Source organism: Notamacropus eugenii, chromosome 2, assembly GCF_028372415.1.
Source record: "Notamacropus eugenii isolate mMacEug1 chromosome 2, mMacEug1.pri_v2, whole genome shotgun sequence".
In the NCBI taxonomy this organism is placed as follows: domain Eukaryota; kingdom Metazoa; phylum Chordata; class Mammalia; order Diprotodontia; family Macropodidae; genus Notamacropus; species Notamacropus eugenii.
In genome coordinates this window covers 421770362-421790658 of record NC_092873.1, presented here as the reverse complement: position 1 = coordinate 421790658, position 20297 = coordinate 421770362, and the positions used below count along the sequence as shown (strand labels likewise).

At 37.5% G+C, this 20297-nt stretch overlaps 1 protein-coding gene and 1 pseudogene across 1 annotated transcript in view; one reads left to right on the top strand and one right to left on the bottom strand.

Moving 5' to 3' along the window:
* Positions 1–20297, bottom strand: part of USH2A (usherin) — a 990439-nt gene that overhangs the window by 277359 nt on the left and 692783 nt on the right. The gene's annotated exons all lie outside the window — the stretch shown is intronic.
* On the top strand, positions 11393–15646 carry LOC140530471 (thymidylate synthase-like; annotated as a pseudogene).

Sequence of the window (20297 nt, the reverse complement as noted above, 5' to 3'; positions counted from 1 at the left end):
CTAACTCACTGACAAGTTTAAGGTCTCTCAGTTACCCTCAACCTGGCCTGTCTGCCATGACGTTTTTTTAACATGTATGGCTACTGTACATGCTACAGCTTCTTGGAATCACAGGTGAGAGTTAGGTGAAGGTAAACACCAAAGGAAGATGAGCAACCCTGAAAGTGCTTGGCAAGTCCTCACACCAGAGGTGCTAGTTCTCTTTGAATACCCCTATAATTAACTCAGAAACACAGAGGATATAGATCTGAGTGGATATGTGATAATGATATTTTAAATAATGAATGAGTCAAAGAATATCATATCAATAGTTAAAAACTATACAAAAAAGAATGATAATGATGAGCTAACATACGTAGAACAAAATCTCTGGTATGCCACTGAAATAGTTTTTAGAGGAAAAAAATTATCTCACTGTAAGAGCGCATTAACTTTTTTTTAAAAGAGATTAGTGATTTTAATGTAGATTCTAGATTTAAAAATCTAGAAAAATAAATTCAAAGATTCAAAAAAGCACAAAAAAAATCTTTAAAAATAGCAGGAAAAGAGATAAAATGGAAAACAAAAAGATTATAGAAATAATAAACTGTTCTAACAAAAACACTAATCTTTTTCAGCTAACCTGACCACATAGACAGAAAAGGAAATCGAAGTAACAAAACAAAAAGAACAAAACAATGTTCCCAACAGAGAAGCTACAAAGAATGATTAGGTCCTACTATACACAATTTTATTCAAGAAACACTGAGAATGTAAAAAAAAATTATATTTAACTACAAAAATATGAAATACTCAAATTAACAAAATAAAAAGTAGAAATCATAAAGAACTGAATAGCAATAAGACACCTGGATGGGATCTGGATGGCCTAGGCACTAGGAACAGGTAGAAATGGAAAGGAGTAGGGAAGGGTACTCCTTTCAACAGGTCTTCCCAAAGGGGTACCCTAGATGATGTCTAAGCAGCCTCAGAGTAAATGGAATTGGGGAAGGGCACCCTCACCGGTGTTCTTCTCCCTTCTTTCTCTACCATCTTCAGCCTTCCCTTTCTCCCACTTATATGTCTTAGGGTCACTCAGTTCATCTGCAAATCATCTAGGTAACTGAGTGGACTACAAGTTCATAGTGAGTCAGTCAACATTGTGATCTGGAAGCCAAGAAAGCTAGATTTTCTAGCTGTGTTTAAAGATGTGTTGTGTTTAGGACTAAGAAGGTGATATTCCTGATCTTCTCCATCTTCATCAGAATACACTTGGAGAATTGGTTTCAGTTCCAGGATTTTTATTTTAAGTAGGACATTAATAAGCTAGAGAGCATACAGAAAATGACCAAAGGACTGAAAATCCTTTGAATGAAGAATTCTTAAAAGGTCTAGGTCTTATGTTATTTTTGCCCCTTTCTGCTAAATTCCTTGAAAAGGCTATCTGAATAGGTTCCTCCACTTTTTCTCTTCTCACTCTCTTCCAATACCTTAAAATATAGCTTCTGATCATATTTGAGGCACCGGATGGTGGAATGTGGACAGAATGTTGAGCCTGAAGTCAGGAAGTCCTGAGTTCAAATCCAACATCAAATAGTTATTACCTGTATATCTCTGGCCAAGTCATTTAACCACTGTTTGCTACAGTTTCCTCAACTGTAAAATGGAGATAATAACAGCACCTCCCAGGGTTGTTGTGAGAATCAAATGAGATAATTTTTTTTAAAGTTTTGATATTTCTGTTTTTATTTTTATTTTTTTAATTAATTATTTTTTTGGTTTTTAGTTGTGTAATTTTTTTTTTGGAGCTGCAGAAGCCTTGATTTTTATGTCTTCCTCTGATGGTATGCTTTGTTCTTCTTTTCCACAAGAATTTGAGTTCCAAATTTTCTCCCCATCTTTCCTTTTTCCCACCCCAAGATACCATGCATTCTGATTACCCCTTCCCCCAATCTGCCCTCCCTTCTATCACACTCCTCTCCCTTCCCTTATCCCCATCTTCTCAATTTTCTTGTAGGGCAAGATGGATTTCTGTACTCCATTACCTGTATTTCTTATTTCCCAGTTGGATGCAAAAATAATTCTCAACATTCGTTCCTAAGACTTTGAGTTCCAACTTCTCTCCCTTCCTCCCTCCCCACCCATCCCCACTGAGAAGGCAAGCAATTAAATATAGACTATACACATGCAGTTATGTAAAAGACTTCCATAACAGCCATGTTGTAAAGGACTAACTATATTTCCCTCCATCCTATCCTGCCCATTTATTCTATTCTCTCTTTTGACCTTGTCCTTCCCCAAAAGTGTTTACTTCTAATTACTCCTTCCTCCCATTTGCCCTCCCTTCTATCATTCCCCTCCACACATGACTTATCCCTTTCTCCCTGACTTTCCTGTAGTGTAAGACAGATTTTCATACCATAGTGTAAGATAGATTTTCATACCATATTGAGTATGCATGTTATTCCTTCCTTCACTTTTTCCCTCTCATCTCCCCTCTTTTCTCCTTCATTGAAAAAGCTTTTTCTTGCCTCTTTTATGAGAGAGAATTTGCCCCATTCAATTTCTCCCTTTCTCCTCTCAATATATTCCTCTCTCATTCCTTTTTTAGATCTTTCCTTAGACATCATCCCTTCCTTTTCAACTCACTCCGTGCCCTCTGTCTATATACGTATATAATCCTTCCAATTACCCAAACACTAAGAAAAGTTTCAAGAGTTACAAATATTATCTTTCCATGTAGGAATGTAAACAGCTCAACTTTAATAAGACCCTTATGCTTTCTCTTTCCTGTTTATGCTTCTCTTGATTCTTGTGTTTGGAAGTCAAATTTTCTATTCAGCTTTGGTCTTTTTCATCAAGAATTCTTGAAGGTGCTCTATTTCTTTGAAATTCCATTTTCCCCCTGAAGTATTATACTTAGTTTTGCTGGATAGGTGATTCTTGGTTTTAATTCCTTTGACTTCTGGAATATCATATTCCAAGCCTTAATGTAGAAGTGGCTAGATCTTGCTTTATCTTAATTGTGTTATCCTGATTGTACAGTACTCAAATTGTTTCCTTCTGGCTGCTTGGAATATTTTCTCCTTGACCTGGGAACTCTGGAATTTGACTACAATATTCCTAGGAGTTTTTCTTTTTGGATCTCTTTCAGGAGGTGATCGGAGAATTCTTTCAATATTTATTTTACCCTCTGGTTCTAGAATATCAGGGAAGTTTTCCTTGATAATTTCTAGAATATCAGGGAAGGTTTCCTTGATTATTTCATGAAATATGATGTCTAGGCTCTATTATCATGGCTTTCAAGTAGTCCCATAATTTTTAAATTGTCTCTCCTGGATCTATTTTCCAGGTCAGTTGTTTTTTTCAGTGAGATATTTCACATTATTTTCTATTTGTTTTATTCTTTTGGGGTTTTTTTTTTTTTGTAATTTCTTGGTTTCTCATAAAGTCATTAGCTTCCATCTGCTTCATTCCAATTTTTAAAGAACTCTTTTCTTCAGTAAGCTTTTGAATCTCCTTTTCCACTTGGCTAATTCTGCTTTTTAAAGCATTGTTCTCCTCATTAGTCTATTTTTAAAAGTGTTATTCAGCATTTTTTGGGTCTCCTTTAGAAAGCTATTGATTTGCTTTTCATGATTTTCTTGCATCTCTCTCAATTCTCTTCCCAATTTTTCCTCCTTCCTCTCTTACTTGATTTTCAAAATCCTTTTTGAACTCTTCCATGGTTTGAGACCACTGCATATGTTTTTTGGAGGTTTTGGACATAGAAGCCTTGACTTTTATGTCTTCTTCTGATGGTATGCTTTGTTCTTCCTCATCCAAAAGGATGGAAGAAAATACCTTTTCACCAAGAAAGTAACCTTCTATAGTCTTATTTTTTCCCCTTTATTTGGGCATTTCCCCAGCAAATTACTTGACTTGTGGGTCCTTTGTCCAGTGGAGGGTGTACTCTAAGGATCTGTAAGTTCTCATTTCCTCCAAGGTAGCACAATCAAGGGAGAGGAGTAAACTCCTCTCCTGGCCTATGCTCTGGTCTGGGAGCAACCACAAGCTTTTCTTCCCAGTATCTGCGAGTACGGTTCCCTCTCCAGAGCCTCCACCAGCTCCACTATACCAGTGTTCCTCCTCACCCTAGGGCTACCTCTCAGTACTCAGATCCAAATCAGCAGCTGAATTCCCCCAGGGTCTTTAGGTTGTGGGCTCCAAAAATGGATGCTGCTGCAGTGTCTGCTTCCACCCTGGGACCAGGTCCAGACAGAGTTCCCTTCTCACCCAGGTGAAAAAGCTTTCTCACTGACCTTTGAAGCTGTCTTTGGCATTTGTGGGTTGATAAATCTGGAAACTGAAGCTGCTGCATGTGATTCCACACCCTGAAACCTGCTTCAGTCCTGTCCCTGCCACTCCAAGGCCAAGGCTGTGCTCTACTCTGAGCATGGTGTGATAGACCTTTCTTGTCAGCCTTTCAGGCTGTTTTGGACTGGAAATCTCTTTCACTCTGCCCTTTTTTGGCTTCTGCTGCTCTAGAATTTGTTTAGAGTCATTTTTACAGGTATTTTATGGGCTACATGGGGAGAGGTACAGCAGGTATGTCCTTCTACTCTACTATCTTGGGTCTGCCCCAAAATGAGATAATATCTATAAATGACAACACAGTGCCTAGAATATAGTAGGTGGTACATAAATTCTTATTATTTTCCTTTCCTTTCTTCTTCTTATCATTCCATAGAAACCGTTCTCTCAAAAATTGTCAATGATCTCTCAGTTATCAAATCCAGTGACTTTCCTCAATCCTCATTCTCCTTGACACCTTCTCACCCAAAGTCTCCCATACAAAGCCTGTGACACCATTAAATATATTCACTGCCTTGATATTATGTTCCCTCTAGATTTTTAAGAGACCACTTTTTCTTGCTTCTCTAGCTACCTATCATGCTACTCTTTTTCTGTCTCCTTTGCTGGGTCCTCATCCAGATCATGACCCCTAATCATATTTCCCAAAGAGTACTATCCTGGGTCCTCTTCTCTTCTCTCTTTATTTTATTTCACTTGGCAACCTCATCAATTTCCATGGATTTAATTATACTCTCCATGTTGATTATTCTCCAGTCTGTCTGTCCTGACCCAGTCTCTTTTCTGACTTCCAATCTCAAATCTCCAATTGCCTGTCAGACATCTTGAACTGAAAGTCTAGCACACATCTTAAAATCAGCATGTCCAGAATGGAATTCATTATCTTTCCCTCAAATCCTCACCCCTCCTGTCCTCCCCCTGTTGAGGGCAGCGCCATACTTCTAATCCTTCAGAATCGCAATCTACAAGTTATTCTTGATTCTTCACTATTTCTTACTCTCCATATTCAAGCTACTGCTAAGACCTGTCAACTTCACTTTTGCAACATCTCTTGCTGTTGAGAAGATCTTTTCTCTCCTCTGACACTGCCACCATTCTGGGACAAGACTTCCTCACCTCATGCTTTGATTGCTAAAATATTCTTCTGGTGGGTCTGTTTGCCTTGAGTCTCTTTATATCCCAATCCATCTACCCTTCAGTCACCAAAGTGATTTTCCTAAAATGCAGATATGATCTATCACCCTCCTATTTAATAAACTCAAGTGGCTCTTATTGCTTCCACACATCCTTGGAAATGGTTCTACTTCCTCTCAATTGGCAGAGCTCTCCTTCCTTCAGGACAGTGTGAATTCAGTAGTAGGAATTCATTTTTGGAAGCAGGTTAGATTAGATGGCAGCTAAGGCCCATTCTAATATTAAGATATCTATAAAACTGATTCATTAGGACATGCCAGCCATTTTTCATCAATTTATAGACATGGCATTCCAAAATCTGATAATATTCATAACAGTAGATCTAGGTGTTTTATTCTACCATGCTGCATCTTCACAATATGTCAGTAAAAAAAACAAAAAACAAAAAACAAAAACCAAGTAATTTCTAGCCCACTATAAAAAGTTAAAGAAACCAATTTCATTGGACAAAGTTGGAATTTTAGAACAAATCACATTTTTCCAGGAGTTTAGCATGGAACCAAAGAAGGTAAACACCTCCTGATGTGAACAGCTAAGAGATACCATCTGATAATATTCATGGTGCTTCTAAAATACTATCTTAAGTTTGTCACCAGATCATTATCCATGACAGAGTACCATTCTGACCACTTAATTCTCTAGAATACTTAGATTGATCCACTGCAACAGAGGAAGTTCTCCAAGAACTTAAGAGGTGCTTTTCCACTGTTTCCCTTGCCCTACCCAAAGCCACACTGACATTTTGTGGTAGAAGCAGAAATTTCCCAATCTTTCCTGCACTAGTCTGTCATTCATTATGCCTTTTTCCCCCTTTGAAAGTTGTCAGTAGTGACATAACATCGCCATTTTGAAGAAGGTATTTCTGGGAAAAGTAGTAATGGGTTTATACTACTTCTAGTCAGACAACCAAAATTAACATATACCCACACTGTTGAGTAATATTCTCATCCATGTTACATTTTCTCCAATAAAATTGGAATCATATTATATTTTCCTGTAGAATTTCAGTTTCATATCTCTGTTCACACAACTATCTAGAATATTCCATTTTGTGCTAACTTTGGTCTTACCCTTGATATTTGGAAGCTACTCTTTCCACACCATTATAATTGTAGTCCCACAATCAGTGAATCTTAGAGTTGCCAGAGACTTATCAGTGCATGATCAAGCAACCTTTCCACAAAATCTTGTCCAGAATTTATCAAATGGGGCAGAGCCAAGATGGCAGAGTGAAAGTAGGGACTCATCTGAGCTCTTCTACAAATTCCTTCAGATACCTCTAAAAAGTGAATCTAAACAAATTTTAGAGTGACAAAATCCACTAGGAGACAGAGTGTGGCAGATTTCCAGTCCAGTCCAGCCAAAAAGGTTGACAGGAAGGATCTGTTACACTGGGCTGGGGGAGCACAGAGCTTGTGGGCAGACTTGATCATAGCAGAGCAGAATTGGCTGCAGGTGGTCTAAATCACCAACAGCAGCACCAATTTTCAAATTTCTCAGCATAGGACTGGAGTCTGCTGAGGCTGAGTGAGAGAGAAGCACAGGGCCTGCAGCAGCAACAGCAGCTACTCCTGGGGCTATCAGCCCACAGACTAAATGTTTTCAAGTCATGTACTTGAACTTCCAGAAGTCCAGATGGAGGAGTAAACTGTAAATGTTCTCACCCTCCCTTGTTGACCTTGAAAGACCCAGAGAACATTGCCCAAAGGAAAAATTCTGGAATAGTGGAGGCAGCAGAAGGGGTACATCAGTCATTCAGCTCAGGGGGCTAGGGAGATGTATGGGAAGGGTCCCTCTTATTGAGGCTGATAGGGACCAGTGCAGGACCAGAGACATCCCAGCAAGACCTACCTCAGTAGACCAGCAGGAAATACTGATGCTCAGTGGGGTACAGCCAATGAGCACCAACATCAGGACCCCAATGTCCCTTAGCATCACCACAGGTTCACCCACCACTGAGCCTGCCCATGCTGTAGCAAAGCCCTAGGGGAGGAGGAGACTTCTAAAAGCCAGAGCTGTCTTCTCCCATATGTCACACCACAAGCTTCAGGGAAGTTGGGGAAACTCAGATAGACTTCACTTGAACTCAGCCTTGGCACACACCAATGAGTTCAGTACCAGGTAAGCAGCAGCATTATATAGCTTTTAGTTGAAAGAACCAGAGGCCACAGAACACAAAGTCAGTAACCAGGCCCATACCTCCCAGCACAAGAAATGTGGGACAGAGCCCCTTGTGCCCTAGAAGCAAAGATACACTTTAAAAGCCAGAAAAAAGAAAATCACTATGAGCAAGAAGCAAATTGGAACAGCAAAAACCATAGAATCTTATTGCAGGCACAGGGAAGACCAAAATATGAATTCAGAAGAGGACAGCATTGACACTATACCCACATCTGAAATCACAAAGGGGAATATGAACTGGTCTCAAACCCAAAGAGCATTCTTGGAAGAACTCAAGAAGGATTTTAAAAGCCAAATTAGATAGGTAGAAGAAAAATTGAACAATTATTTTTAAAAAAACACTTAAAAAGTAAAATTGGCCAAATAGATAAGGAGGTACAAAACATAACTTGAGAAAAATAAGTCCTTAAAAGGAAAAATTGGATAAATGAAAAAGGAGGTACAAAAACTAATTGAAGAAAACAATTTGATAAAAATTAGAATTGGGTGAATAGAAGCAAATGACTCTATGAGGCATCAAGAATCAGCCAAACAAAATCTAAAGAATGAAGAAAACAGAAGAAAACATAAAAATATCTCATTGGAAAAACAAAAGACCTGGAAAATAGACACAGGAGAGAAAATCTAAGAATTATTGATCTACTGTAAAGCCATGATGAATAAAAAGAACCTGGACAGTACTTTCCAAGAAATCATCATGGAAAACTACCCTGAGGTCCTAGATCCAGAGGGCAAAATGGTCATTGAAAGAATCCATTGATCACCTCATGAAAGAGATTCCAAACTGAAAATGCCAAAGAATGTTGTTGTCAAATTCCAGAATTATCAGGTCAAGGAGAAAATACTGCAAGCAGCCAGAAAGAAACAATTCAAATATTGAAGAACTATATAGTCAGGATCACACAGGACCTTGCAGCTTCCACATTAAAAGATCAGAAGGAATGGAATAAGATATTCTATAAAGCAAGGAAGCTTGGATTACAACCAACTATCCAGCAAAATTGGGCATAATCTTTCAGGCAAGATGATGGTCATTCAATGAAATAAGGGATTTCTAGACTTTTCTGATGAAAAGACCAGAGCTCCACAGAAAATTTGATCTTCAAATACAAGACTCAGGAGAGGCATAAAAAGGTAAACATGAATAAAAGAATAAAAACCCTGTTATTCAATATGGGCAAACTGTTTACATCTATATATGGGAGGATGATACTTGTTAATCTTGAGAATTGTATATTTATTATAGCATTTAAAAGGGATATACATAAACAGTGAATGTGGGTATAAATTAATCGATGTGATGATAAAAAACCTAATTAAGGGGTATGAAGGGAGGAGGCAGAAAAGGGTAAATTACATCACATGAAGAGGCACCAAAACACATTATAGTAGAGGGGAAAAAAGGGAGGGAGACAAACATTATTTGAGCTTTACTCTCATTGGATTTGGTTCAAGGAGGGAATAACATATTCAATTAAGCATAGAAATCTTACTTGCTCTAAAGGTAGAAGGAAGGGAAAGGGGAAAGAACAGGTGGTTAGAAGTGAGGGAAGAATTCCTAAGGAAAAAGAGAAAGAAAAGGGAATGGGGCTGATAGAAGGGATGGAAGGCTGAGGGAAGTGGTGGTCAAAAGTAAAATTCTTTTGAGGAGAGGGAGAAATAAAAGCATAAATGGGGGGAGAATAGGATGGAAAGACAAAGATAATAACCATAACCATGAATGTGAATGGAATGAACTCTTCCTTAAAACAGAGGCAGATAGCAGAAAAGATTAAATATCATAATCCTACAATATGTTGTTTACAAATAACACATTTGAAAGAGGGAGATACACACAGGGTAAAGATAAAAGGCTGAATTAGAATATATTATGCTTCAACTGAAGTAAAAAAAAACCAGAGGTAGCAATCCTAATCTCAGACAAAGCAAAAGCAAAAATAAATCTAATCAAAAGAGATAAGTAAGTAAACTATATATTACTAAAAGACACCATAGACAATGAAGTACTATCATTACTACACATATATGCACCAAGTGGTATAAGATCCAGTTTCTTAGAGTAGAATTTAAGGGAGTTACAGGAAGAAATGGACAGCAAAATTATACTAGTGGAAGAACTCAACCTTCCCCTCTCTGAACTTGATAAATCTAACCTCAAAATAAACAAGAAAGAACTTAAGTAGGTGAGTAGAATTCTGAAAAAAGTACATATGATATACCTCTGGAGAAAACTGAATGGGGATAGAAAGGAATAAACCTTTTTTCTAAGTGCTACAAGGCACATACACAAAAATTGACCATGGGCATATTTTATAATCCAGTTCAGAAAGGCAGAAATAATCAATTCCTCCTTTTCAGATCATGATGCAATAAAAATTATACGTAATAAAGAGCCATGGAAAGATAGACCAAAAATTAATTGGAAATAAAATAATCTAATACTAAAAAAATGAGTGGGTGAAACAACAAATCATAGAAACAATCAAAACTTCATTCAAGAGAATGACAACCATAAGACAACTGACCAAAACTTATGGGATGCAGTGAAAACAATTCTTAGGGGAAGTTTTATCTCTCTCAATGTTTACATGAATAAAATAGAGAAACAGGAGATCAATGGATTGGGCATGCAAGTGAAAAAGCTAGAAAAAGAACAAACTGGAAATCCACAATTAAATATCAAATTAGAAATACTGAAAATCAAAGGAGAGATTAATGAAATTGAAATCAAGAAAACAATAGAACTAATAAATAAAACTAAGAGCTGGTTTTATGAAAAAAAAAACAATAAAATTGATAAACCTTTGGTCAGTTTGATTTAAAAAAAGAAAGAAGAAAACCAAATTACTAGTATCAAAAATGAATTCACTTGCAATGAAGAGGAAAATAAAACAATAATTAGAAATTATTTTGCCCAACTGTATGCCCATAAATTTGACAATCTTAGTGAAATGGATGAATATTTACAAAAATGTAAATTGTGCAGATTAACAGAAAAGGAAGTAAAATACTGAAATAACTCCATCTCAGAAAAAAGTAATTGAATAAGTCATCAATGAAATCCCTAGGAAAAAATCTCCAGGGCCAGATGGATTTCCAAGTGAATTCTATCAACCATTTAAAGAACAGTTAATTCCAATACTATGTAAACTATTTGGTAAAATTGGCCAAGAAGGAGTTCTACCAAATTCTTTTTATGATATAAACGTGATACTGATACCTAAAATGGAAAGAGCCAAAACAGAGAAACAAAATTATAGACCAATTTCCCTAATGAATACAGATGCAAAACTTTTAAATAAGATATTAGGAAAAAGATTGCAGCAATTTATCATGAGAATAATACACTTTGATCAGGTAGGATTTATACCAAGAATTCAGGGCTGGATCAGTATTAGTGAAACCATAAGTGTAATTGATCATATGAACAACAAAACTAACAGAAACCATATGATTATCTTAATAGATGCAGAAAAAGCTTTTGACAGGGAGCCAAGATGGCAGAGTAGGACCAGCCTGCTCTAACTCTTCCCCCATAGCCCATAACATACCTATAAAAATGACTCTAAACAAATTCTAGAGCAGCAGAAGCCACAAAATGACAAAGTGAAACAGTTTTCAAGGCCAAGACAGCCTGAAAAGCCTACAGGAAAAGTCTATCACACCGGGCAGCCCAGCCTGGGCCATGTGGCACCACATGGACCGGCATGGAGCAGGCTTCAGGGTGAAGAATAAGAGGTAGCAGCTACAGCTCCCAGATTTCTCAATCCACAAATGCTAAAGCCAGCTTCAAAGATCAGTAAGAAAGCTCTTTTACCTGGGTGAGAGGGGAGTGAGATCTGTCCCCAGTTGCATCAGTGTCAAATTTTGGAGCCCTCAGCCTAAAGATCCTGGGAGAAATCAAGCAACTGATCTGGGTCTCAGTTCTGAGTGGTGGTCCTGGAGTGAGGAGGAGTGCTGGCATGGTGGAGCTGGTGGTGGCTGTGAGAGGGAATCCTACTCACAGATCTAGGGAAGAAAAGAGTGCTTGTGGTTGCTCACAGACCAGAGTGGAGTAAATTCTTCTCCCTTGATTGTGCCACCTTGGAGGAACAGAGAACTTACAGATCCCTAGATTATACCCTCCATTTGACAAAGGACTCAAAAGTCAAATAACTGGCTTGGAAAATTCCCCCCCAAAAGGGAAAAAAATAAGAGTACAGAAGGTTACTTTCTTGATGAAAAGGTATTTTCTTCCATCCTTTCAGATGAAGAAGAACAAAGCATGCCATCAGAGGAAGACATAAAAGTCAAGGTTTCTACATCCAAAACCTCCAAAAAACATATGCAATGATCTCAGGCCATGGAAGAGCTCAAAAAGGGTTTGGAAAATCAAGTTAAGAGAGGTGGAGGAAAAATTGGGAAGAAAAATGAGAGTGATGTAAGAAAATTATGAAAAGCGAGTCTACACCTTGCTAAAGAAGACCCAAAAAATGCTGAAGAAAATAACACCTTTAAAAAGACTAACCCAAATGGCAATAAGAAGTCCAAAAAGGCAATGGGGAGAAGAATGCTTTAAAAAGCAGAATTAGCCAAATGGAAAGGGAGGTTCAAAAACTCACTGAAGAAAATAGTTCTTTAAAAATGAGAATTAAGTAGATGGAAGCTAAGGTCTTTATGAGAAACCAAGATATTATAAAACAAAACCAAAAGAATGAAAAAGTAGAAGACAAAGTGAAATATCACATGGGAAAAACAATTGACCTGGAAGACAGATCCAGGAGAGAGAATTTAAAAATAATTGGTCTACCTGAAAACCACAATAAAAAAAGAGGCTAGACATCATCTTGCAATAAATTATCAAGAAAAACTGCCCTGATAGTCTAGAACTAGAGAGTAAAATAGAAATGGAAAGAATTCACCGATCTATCACCTCCTGAAAGAGATCCCCAAAAGAAAAACTCCTAGGAATATTGTAGCAAAATTCCAGAATTCCCAGGTCAAATATTACAAGCAGCCAGAAAGCAACAATTTAAGTATCGTGGAAATACAATCAGGATAACACAGGATTTAGCAGATTTTACACTAAGTGGTCAAAGGGCTTAGAATATGATATTCCAGAGGTCAAAAGAGACAGGATTAAAACCAAGAATCACCTACCCAGAAAAACTGAATATAATACTTCAGGGAAAAAAATGGAATTTCAATGAACTAAAGGACTGCCAAACATTCCTGAAGAAAAGACCAGAGCTGAACAGAAAATTTGACTTTTAAATACAAGGATCAAGAGAAACCTGTAAAGGTAAACAGGAAAGAGAAGGCTTAAGGAACTCATTAAAGTTGAACTATTTGCATTCTCACATGGAAAGATGTTATTTGTAACTCATGAGACCTTTTTCAGTATTAGGGTAGTTAGAGGGAACATATACATACACACACACACAGACACATACACACACACACAAACACACACACACACACACACACACATATACATATATATATATATATATATATATATATATATATATATATATATATATATATATATATATATATAGACAGAAGGCACAGGGTGAGCTGAGCTGAATATGAAGGGAGAATACCTGAAAAAGAAATAAATTTACCATTAAATAAAATGTACTAGAAGTAAGAGAAAGGGGAGAGGTAGAAAGTAACAAATCATCTCACATAAAAGAGTGAAAAAAGAACTTTTACAATGAAGGGGAACAGAGGGGAGATGAAAGGAAATAATTGAACCTTCCTCTCATAGGATTTGGTTTAAGGAAGGAATAACACACATTCAATTGGATATGGAAATCTATTTTACCCTGCAAGAAGGCACAGGGGAAGGGGATAAGAGAGGGAAGATAATAGAAGGGACAGCAAATTGGGGAAAGGGATAATCAGAAGCAAACCTTATTGTAGGAAGACAGGTCAAGGGAGATGATGGAATAAATGAAGGACAGGTTAGGACAGAGGGAAATGTGGTTAGTCTTTTACAACATAACTATTATGGAAGTGCTTTGCATTGTTATACATGTATGACCTATATTGAGTTGCTTGTTTTCTCAGTGAGGGTAGGTGAGGAAGGAGGGAGAGAATATGGAACTCAAAGCTTTAGGAATAAATGTTAAAAATTGTTTTAGCATGCAACTGGAAATTAAGCTATACAGGCAATGGAGTATAGAAATCTATTTTTCCCTACAGGAAAATAGAAGGGAAGGGGGGTGAAAGAAGGGTGGGTAATAGAAGGGAGGGCAGAATGGAGGAAGGGGTGGATGGGGTGTATGCTGTCCTGGGGTGGGGGTGGAGAGAGATGGGGAAAAAATTTTGAATTCAAATTCTTGTGGAAGTGAATGTTGAGAACTGAAAAATAAATAAATTATATATTTAAAAAATAAAAAAATAAAATTTAAAAACCTTAACCAAAAGAAAAAAAAAGCTTCTGACAAAGTACAACACCCATTCCTATTGAAAATACTGGAGAGCTAGGAATGGGGCCTTCCTTAAAATAGCAAGTAGTATCTATCTAAAACTATCAGGAAGCATTATATATAATATGGACAAGCTAAATGCATTTTCAATGAGATCTAGGTGAAATAAATATGTCCACTACCACCACTGTTATTCAATAAGGTACTAGAAATGTTAGTTTTAGTAATAAGAGAAGAAAAAGAAACTGAAGGAATTAGAATAGGCAAAGAAGAAACTAAGTTATCACTCTTTGTGGACAACATGATGATATACTTAGAGAATCCTAGAGAATCAAGTAAAAATGTCCTTGAAATAAAGAAACAACAATAGAAAAGCTGCAGGATACAAAATGAACCCACATACATAAACTTCATTTATACATATTACTAACATAGCCCAACAGCAAGAGATAGAGAAGTCCTATTTAAAGTTATTGTAGACACTATAAAATATTTGGGAGTCTACTTGCCAAAACACATAAGATTATATAATAACAAAACACTTTTTATACAAATAAAGTTGGATCTAAATAACTGAGAAAATATCAGTTGCTCGTGGGTAGGCTGACCTAATATAATAAAAAGGACAATTCTACCTATATTAATTTATTTACTTAGTGCCATATCAATCAAGCTGCCAAAAAACTATTTTATAGAGTTAGAAAATATAATATCAGAGGTTGGGGTTTCAGGTAAGGGGCCCTGGCACCCATGCAGGTCACCTTGCCCTTCCCCACTCCCACCTGACTGACTTTTATCTCGAGGATTGATTGGGGTGAATCTGCCCTCTGTTCTTCAGACTGAGATGAGTTTCCTTTGCTGACAATCAAGAATGTGTTCTGGAAGGGTGTACTGGAGGAACTATTGTGGTTTATTAATGGTTCCACAAATGCTAAAGAGCTCTCTGCCAAAGCAGTGAAAATCGGGGATGACAATGGATCTCAAGACTTTTTGGATAAGAAGGGGTTCACTACCAGGGAAGAAGGAGATTTGGGACCATGTATGGCTTCCAGTGGAGACATTTTGGGGCAGAATATAAAGAAATAAACACAGATTATTCCAGGAAAGGAGTGGATCAACTACAGAAAGTCGTTGACACAATCAAAACCAACCCTGACGACAAAGAATCATTATGTGTTCTTGGAATCGTAAAAATCATTCTCTGATGGCACTGCCTCCATGCCATGCTCTCTGCCAGTTCTATGTATTGAATGGTGACTTTCTTATCAGGTCTACCAATGATCTGGCCCTGCTCACCTACATGACTGTTCATGTCACAGGCTTTTTTTTGGGAGGTATACTTTGGGAGATGCTTGTATATACTTGAATCATATTGAGCCACTGAAAATTCAGATTCAGCAAGAACCAAGTCCTTTCCCTAAGCTCAAAATTCTCTTGAAACCATTGATGATTTCAAGGCTGAGGACTTCCTGATTGAAGACTACAACCCTCACTCAGCTATTAAAATGGAGATGGCCATATAAAGTAGCCTGATGCCCAGCTGAAAATATGCTCCATCTTTTCCAGGACACTATGTAGACCGTAGTTTTTATCATAAAGAAGACGTGAAAAACAGTTTGGAAACGCAGGTCCTCACAGATCAGATTATTTTCTTGTCCACAAATAAATCTACAAACTACACCAAATAACTTTAGCAGAAGTGAATGCCACTATTCCAAAGGTATAGACAGTTTTAGTCTTATGTAATTATTAAATAAAGCAGTTCTTGCAAAAAAGAAAAAAAATATCAAAATTCATCTGGAAGAACAAAATATCCAGAATATCAAGGGAATTAATGAAAAGAAATGTTGGGAAGGTGGCCTAGCCATACTAGATTTTACTTGCATTATAAAGGAGCAATCATCAAAACCACTTGGTACTCGTTAAGAAATAAAGGGGTGGATCAGTGGAACAGGTTAGGTAAATAAGACACAGTAGTCAATGACTACAGCAGTCTACTGTTTGAAAAAACCCAAGGACCCCTGTGCTTCCAGGATAAGAATTAACTGTATAACAAAAACTGCTGGGAAAACTGGAAAATAGTGTGGCAGAAATGGTGTAGACCAACGTCTGATTTCATATACCAGAATAAAGTTCAAATGGGTACATGATCTGTGTATCAAATCTGATACTATAAAAAATTAGGGGAGCGATGAAGAGTTTATTTTTTCAGATTTGTGCAGAATAGAGGAATTTATGACCAAATAAGAGATAGGGAACATTATGAAATGCAAAATGGATAACTATGATTACATTAAATTGAAAAGTTTTTGCACAAAGACAATGTGGCCAAGATTAGGAGGGAAGCAGAATACAGGGAAAGAATTTTTACATCAAGTGTCTGTGATAAAGGCCTCAATTCTAAAATATATGGAAAACTGAGTCAAATTTACAAGGATACAAGTCATTCTTGATTAGAGAGATGCAAATCAAACCAACTCTCAGGTACCACATCCCACCTATCACATTGGCTTACACGAGAAAATGGGAAGATGATAAATGCTAGAGAAGATGTGGGAGAATTGGAACACTAATTCATTGTCGGTGGAGCTGTGAGCTGATCCAACCATTCTAGGGAGCAATTTGGAACTATGCCCACAGGACTATAAAAATGTGCATACTCCTCAATCCAGGAATACCACTTCTAGGGTTGTATCCTAAAGAGATCATAAAAATGGGAAAAACCCACATGTTCAAAAATATTTATAGCAGCTCTCTTTGTGGTGAGCAAGAACTGAAAATTGAGGGGATGCTCATAAGTTGAGGAATGACTGAACAAGTTGTGGTATATAAATGTAACGGAATATTATTGTGCTATAAGAAATGATGAGCAAGTGGACTTCAGAAAAACCTGGAAAGACTTTATATAAACTGATGCTGAGTGAAGTGAGCAGAACCAGGAGAACATTGTACACATTGCCACACTGTATAAGGAGTGTTTTTGATAGACTTAGCTCTTCACAGCAATGCAAGGTCCTAAAACATTTCCAAAGGACTCATGATACAAAATGCCATCCATATTCAGAGAAAGAACTATGGAGTTGGAATGCCAAATGAACAAGACTATTTTTTCTCTTGTATTTTTATGTAATGTTTTGTTTTTCTCATGGTTTCTCCCATTTGTTTTAATTCTTCTCTGCAACATGACCAATGTGAAAATGTGCTTAATAGAAATGTATGTGTGGAAGACACATGAGAATGCATGTTTTCTTGGGGAAGGAGGGGGGAAGGAAGGGGAGAAAATTTGGAACTTATGGAAGTGATTGTTGAAAACTGAAAACAAATTAACAAATTTGGGGAATAAAAGAAAAAAAAGTTTATCAAATCTTTGCTTAAAGTAAGAGGGAATTCATTTCCCCCATAGGCAATCCATTCCATTTTGTTTAGTTTTAATTAATAGAAATTAGAAATGATAATAATAATGACATCAAGCCTAAATTTTTTTCCTTTGTAACTTCTATCTTCACTGCATCTAACCTAGATGTAGCCATGGAATTACTCAGTTTACTTCCTAGCCATCTTCTTGCCAGTTGCCTTGGTGCCATGCATATCAATTCCTCTCCATATTTCATTCCCTTCTGATTCTGGAACCATAACCATTTCAATACTGTCATTCCTGTTTTCCACTCCTTGAATAATTTTAGTCCCTTGGATACTATTTGTCTGTTCCATGAATGGTTTTAAAATTCTCTATTAAAATCTAGTGTATATGTCACTTCTCAGTGTTCTCATCCTTTCTAAATAATCAAGCAATTATTTTTTGTCTACTTTAGATATCACCAAGGCTTTTATAGCTGGGTTGATGATGATTATAATAAAATCAGAGAATTAGTTGGAGGTTATAAGTCTAGTGCCTTTTTGGAGAAAACTACTGTATTTTGCTTTAAAATATCCATGAAGATGCTCTCTTAATGAAAGCTCCCAAACTATAGATCCTTCCTTTTTCTCATACTGGTAGATGACCAGGAAGAATCTTTTCTGTGAGAGATACGGGGCTTGGAGCAGGAGGATAGTCATGGGTACTCCATAGAAAGAAGATTACAGGTCAAAGGACTGAAGATGATATTTCACCTAGAATCTCCAGGAGAGAAAAATAAGCAAAGTGTTCTATATTCACTACACAATAAGCTCCTGATGCTATATATCAAGGAATTTCTGAAGGAGGTAGGATCATGTACACAGCTGGTGACTATGATGACAAAGAAGCAGCAAGTCAATAAAAAAATAAAAGCATAAAATATGAGAGACAATGAAAGATCAGAGTTGGGTCTAGACAAGACTTTATTTGGGATTCTAATGCCTTGCCTACGTTGGTTTGTTTTGTAAAGCAAGTATCTGTGATGATATGATCATCTAGTTTGACTCATACCTCAATCGAAATGTCCTCTATATTTCTAAGGAATGATAACACAGGTTCCACTTAGAAAGCCTCAGTGATGAGAAACATATTACCTGGAAGAGATCTCATTCTACTTTTGGCAGTCTCTGATAATCAGGATGTTTTTCCTTCTATCCAGACAGAACTGCCTTTTCTGAAATTTTCACCCATCAATTGTAGCTGTCCTTTGGGACCAAGAAAAAGAAAGCCAGTCTCTCTTTCACTGATAGCTCCTCAAATACTTCAAGACAGTTATCATGTCCTTTTAAATTTTTTCTATAGGCCAAGTGGGCTTTCAGGGTCATGCCTGCTTTCTCTTTCTATATCTCAGAATCATGTTCTTGAACTGATAGGAAGATTACACCTTAAGTTCTTGCCACAAGTAATAAGTACAAATCTCATCCATTATTTCCTTTACACAAACATTGACTAAATCCTTTTTGGTAAATCAGAGTCCACTGGCCCTGGTGAGGATAATGATTCACTAAGTACACTGTGACCTAAAATCTATCCAGAAGTTTGAATTCATGCAATAATATCACAGGCATCCTGCCTTTTTTTGAGACTCTTACGTATTTTCAAGTAGCAGAGTAAAAGATTTAAATTGACATTAAAATTTCAAAGTTTGGGGGGAGGAGTCAAGATGGAAGAGTAGAAAGACACACATATGCTAGCTCCAAACCCATAGCCCATAAAATACCTGTAAAGAAGAACTCTCAACAAATTCTGGAGCAGTGGAAGCCACAGAACAACAGAGCAGAGGAGATTTCTGTTCCAGAAAGCCCTGAAAAACCTACTTGAAAGGTCTTTCGCACACCAGACCTGGAGCAGAGCCCAGACCTGCCTTGGGCGTGCAGCACCAAGAGGAGTAGATCCAAGCAGTCTTCAGGGACAGAATCTCCAGTGGCTGCATAGTTCCCTCCACCCACAGGTGCCAAAAGTCGGTGAGAAGGTCTTTTTGGCTGGCCGAGAGGGGAGCGGTATGTCTCCATAACTCAGGCCCCCTCGGGAGGCAGCAGCGGAGGCAGCCACTGACAGGGACTCGCAAAGCAGGCAGGAGCTCAGATCCATTGTTGCAGGTCTCCACGTAAACCCCCTGAGGGAACCCTGCCCCAACCTGAGCACCTGAACTTAATCTCACATTGAATAGCAGCCTGCCCACTCCAAAAACCCTGAGGCTGGGAAGCAGCACAATTGCTGGGTGGGAGGATCTGGAGGTGAGGTGGATGTGGAAAGGACACTCAGAAGTCAAGTAACTGGCTGGGAAAATGCCCAGAAAAGGGGGAAAAAAATAAGACCATAGAAGGTTACTTTCTTGGTGAACAGATATCTCCTCCCTTCCTTTCTGATGAGGAAGAACAATGCTTACCATCAGGGAAAGACACAGAAGTCAAGGCTTCTGTATCCCAGCCCACTCAATGGGCTCAGGCCATGGAAGAGCTCAAAAAGGATTTTGAAAATCAAGTTAGAGAGGTGAAGGAAAAACTGGGAAGAGAAATGAGTGACATGCAAGCAAAGCATAAAAAACAAGTAAACACCCTGCTAAAGGAGATCCAAAAAAATGCTGAAGAAAATAACACCTTGAAAAATAGGCTAACTCAATTGGCAAAAGAGGTTCAAAAAGCCAATGAGGAGAAGAATGCTTTCAAAAGCAGAATTAGTCAAATGGAAAAGGAGATTCAAAAGCTCACTGAAGAAAATAGTCCTTTTAAAATTAGAATGGAACAGATGGAGGCTAATGATTTTATGAGAAACCA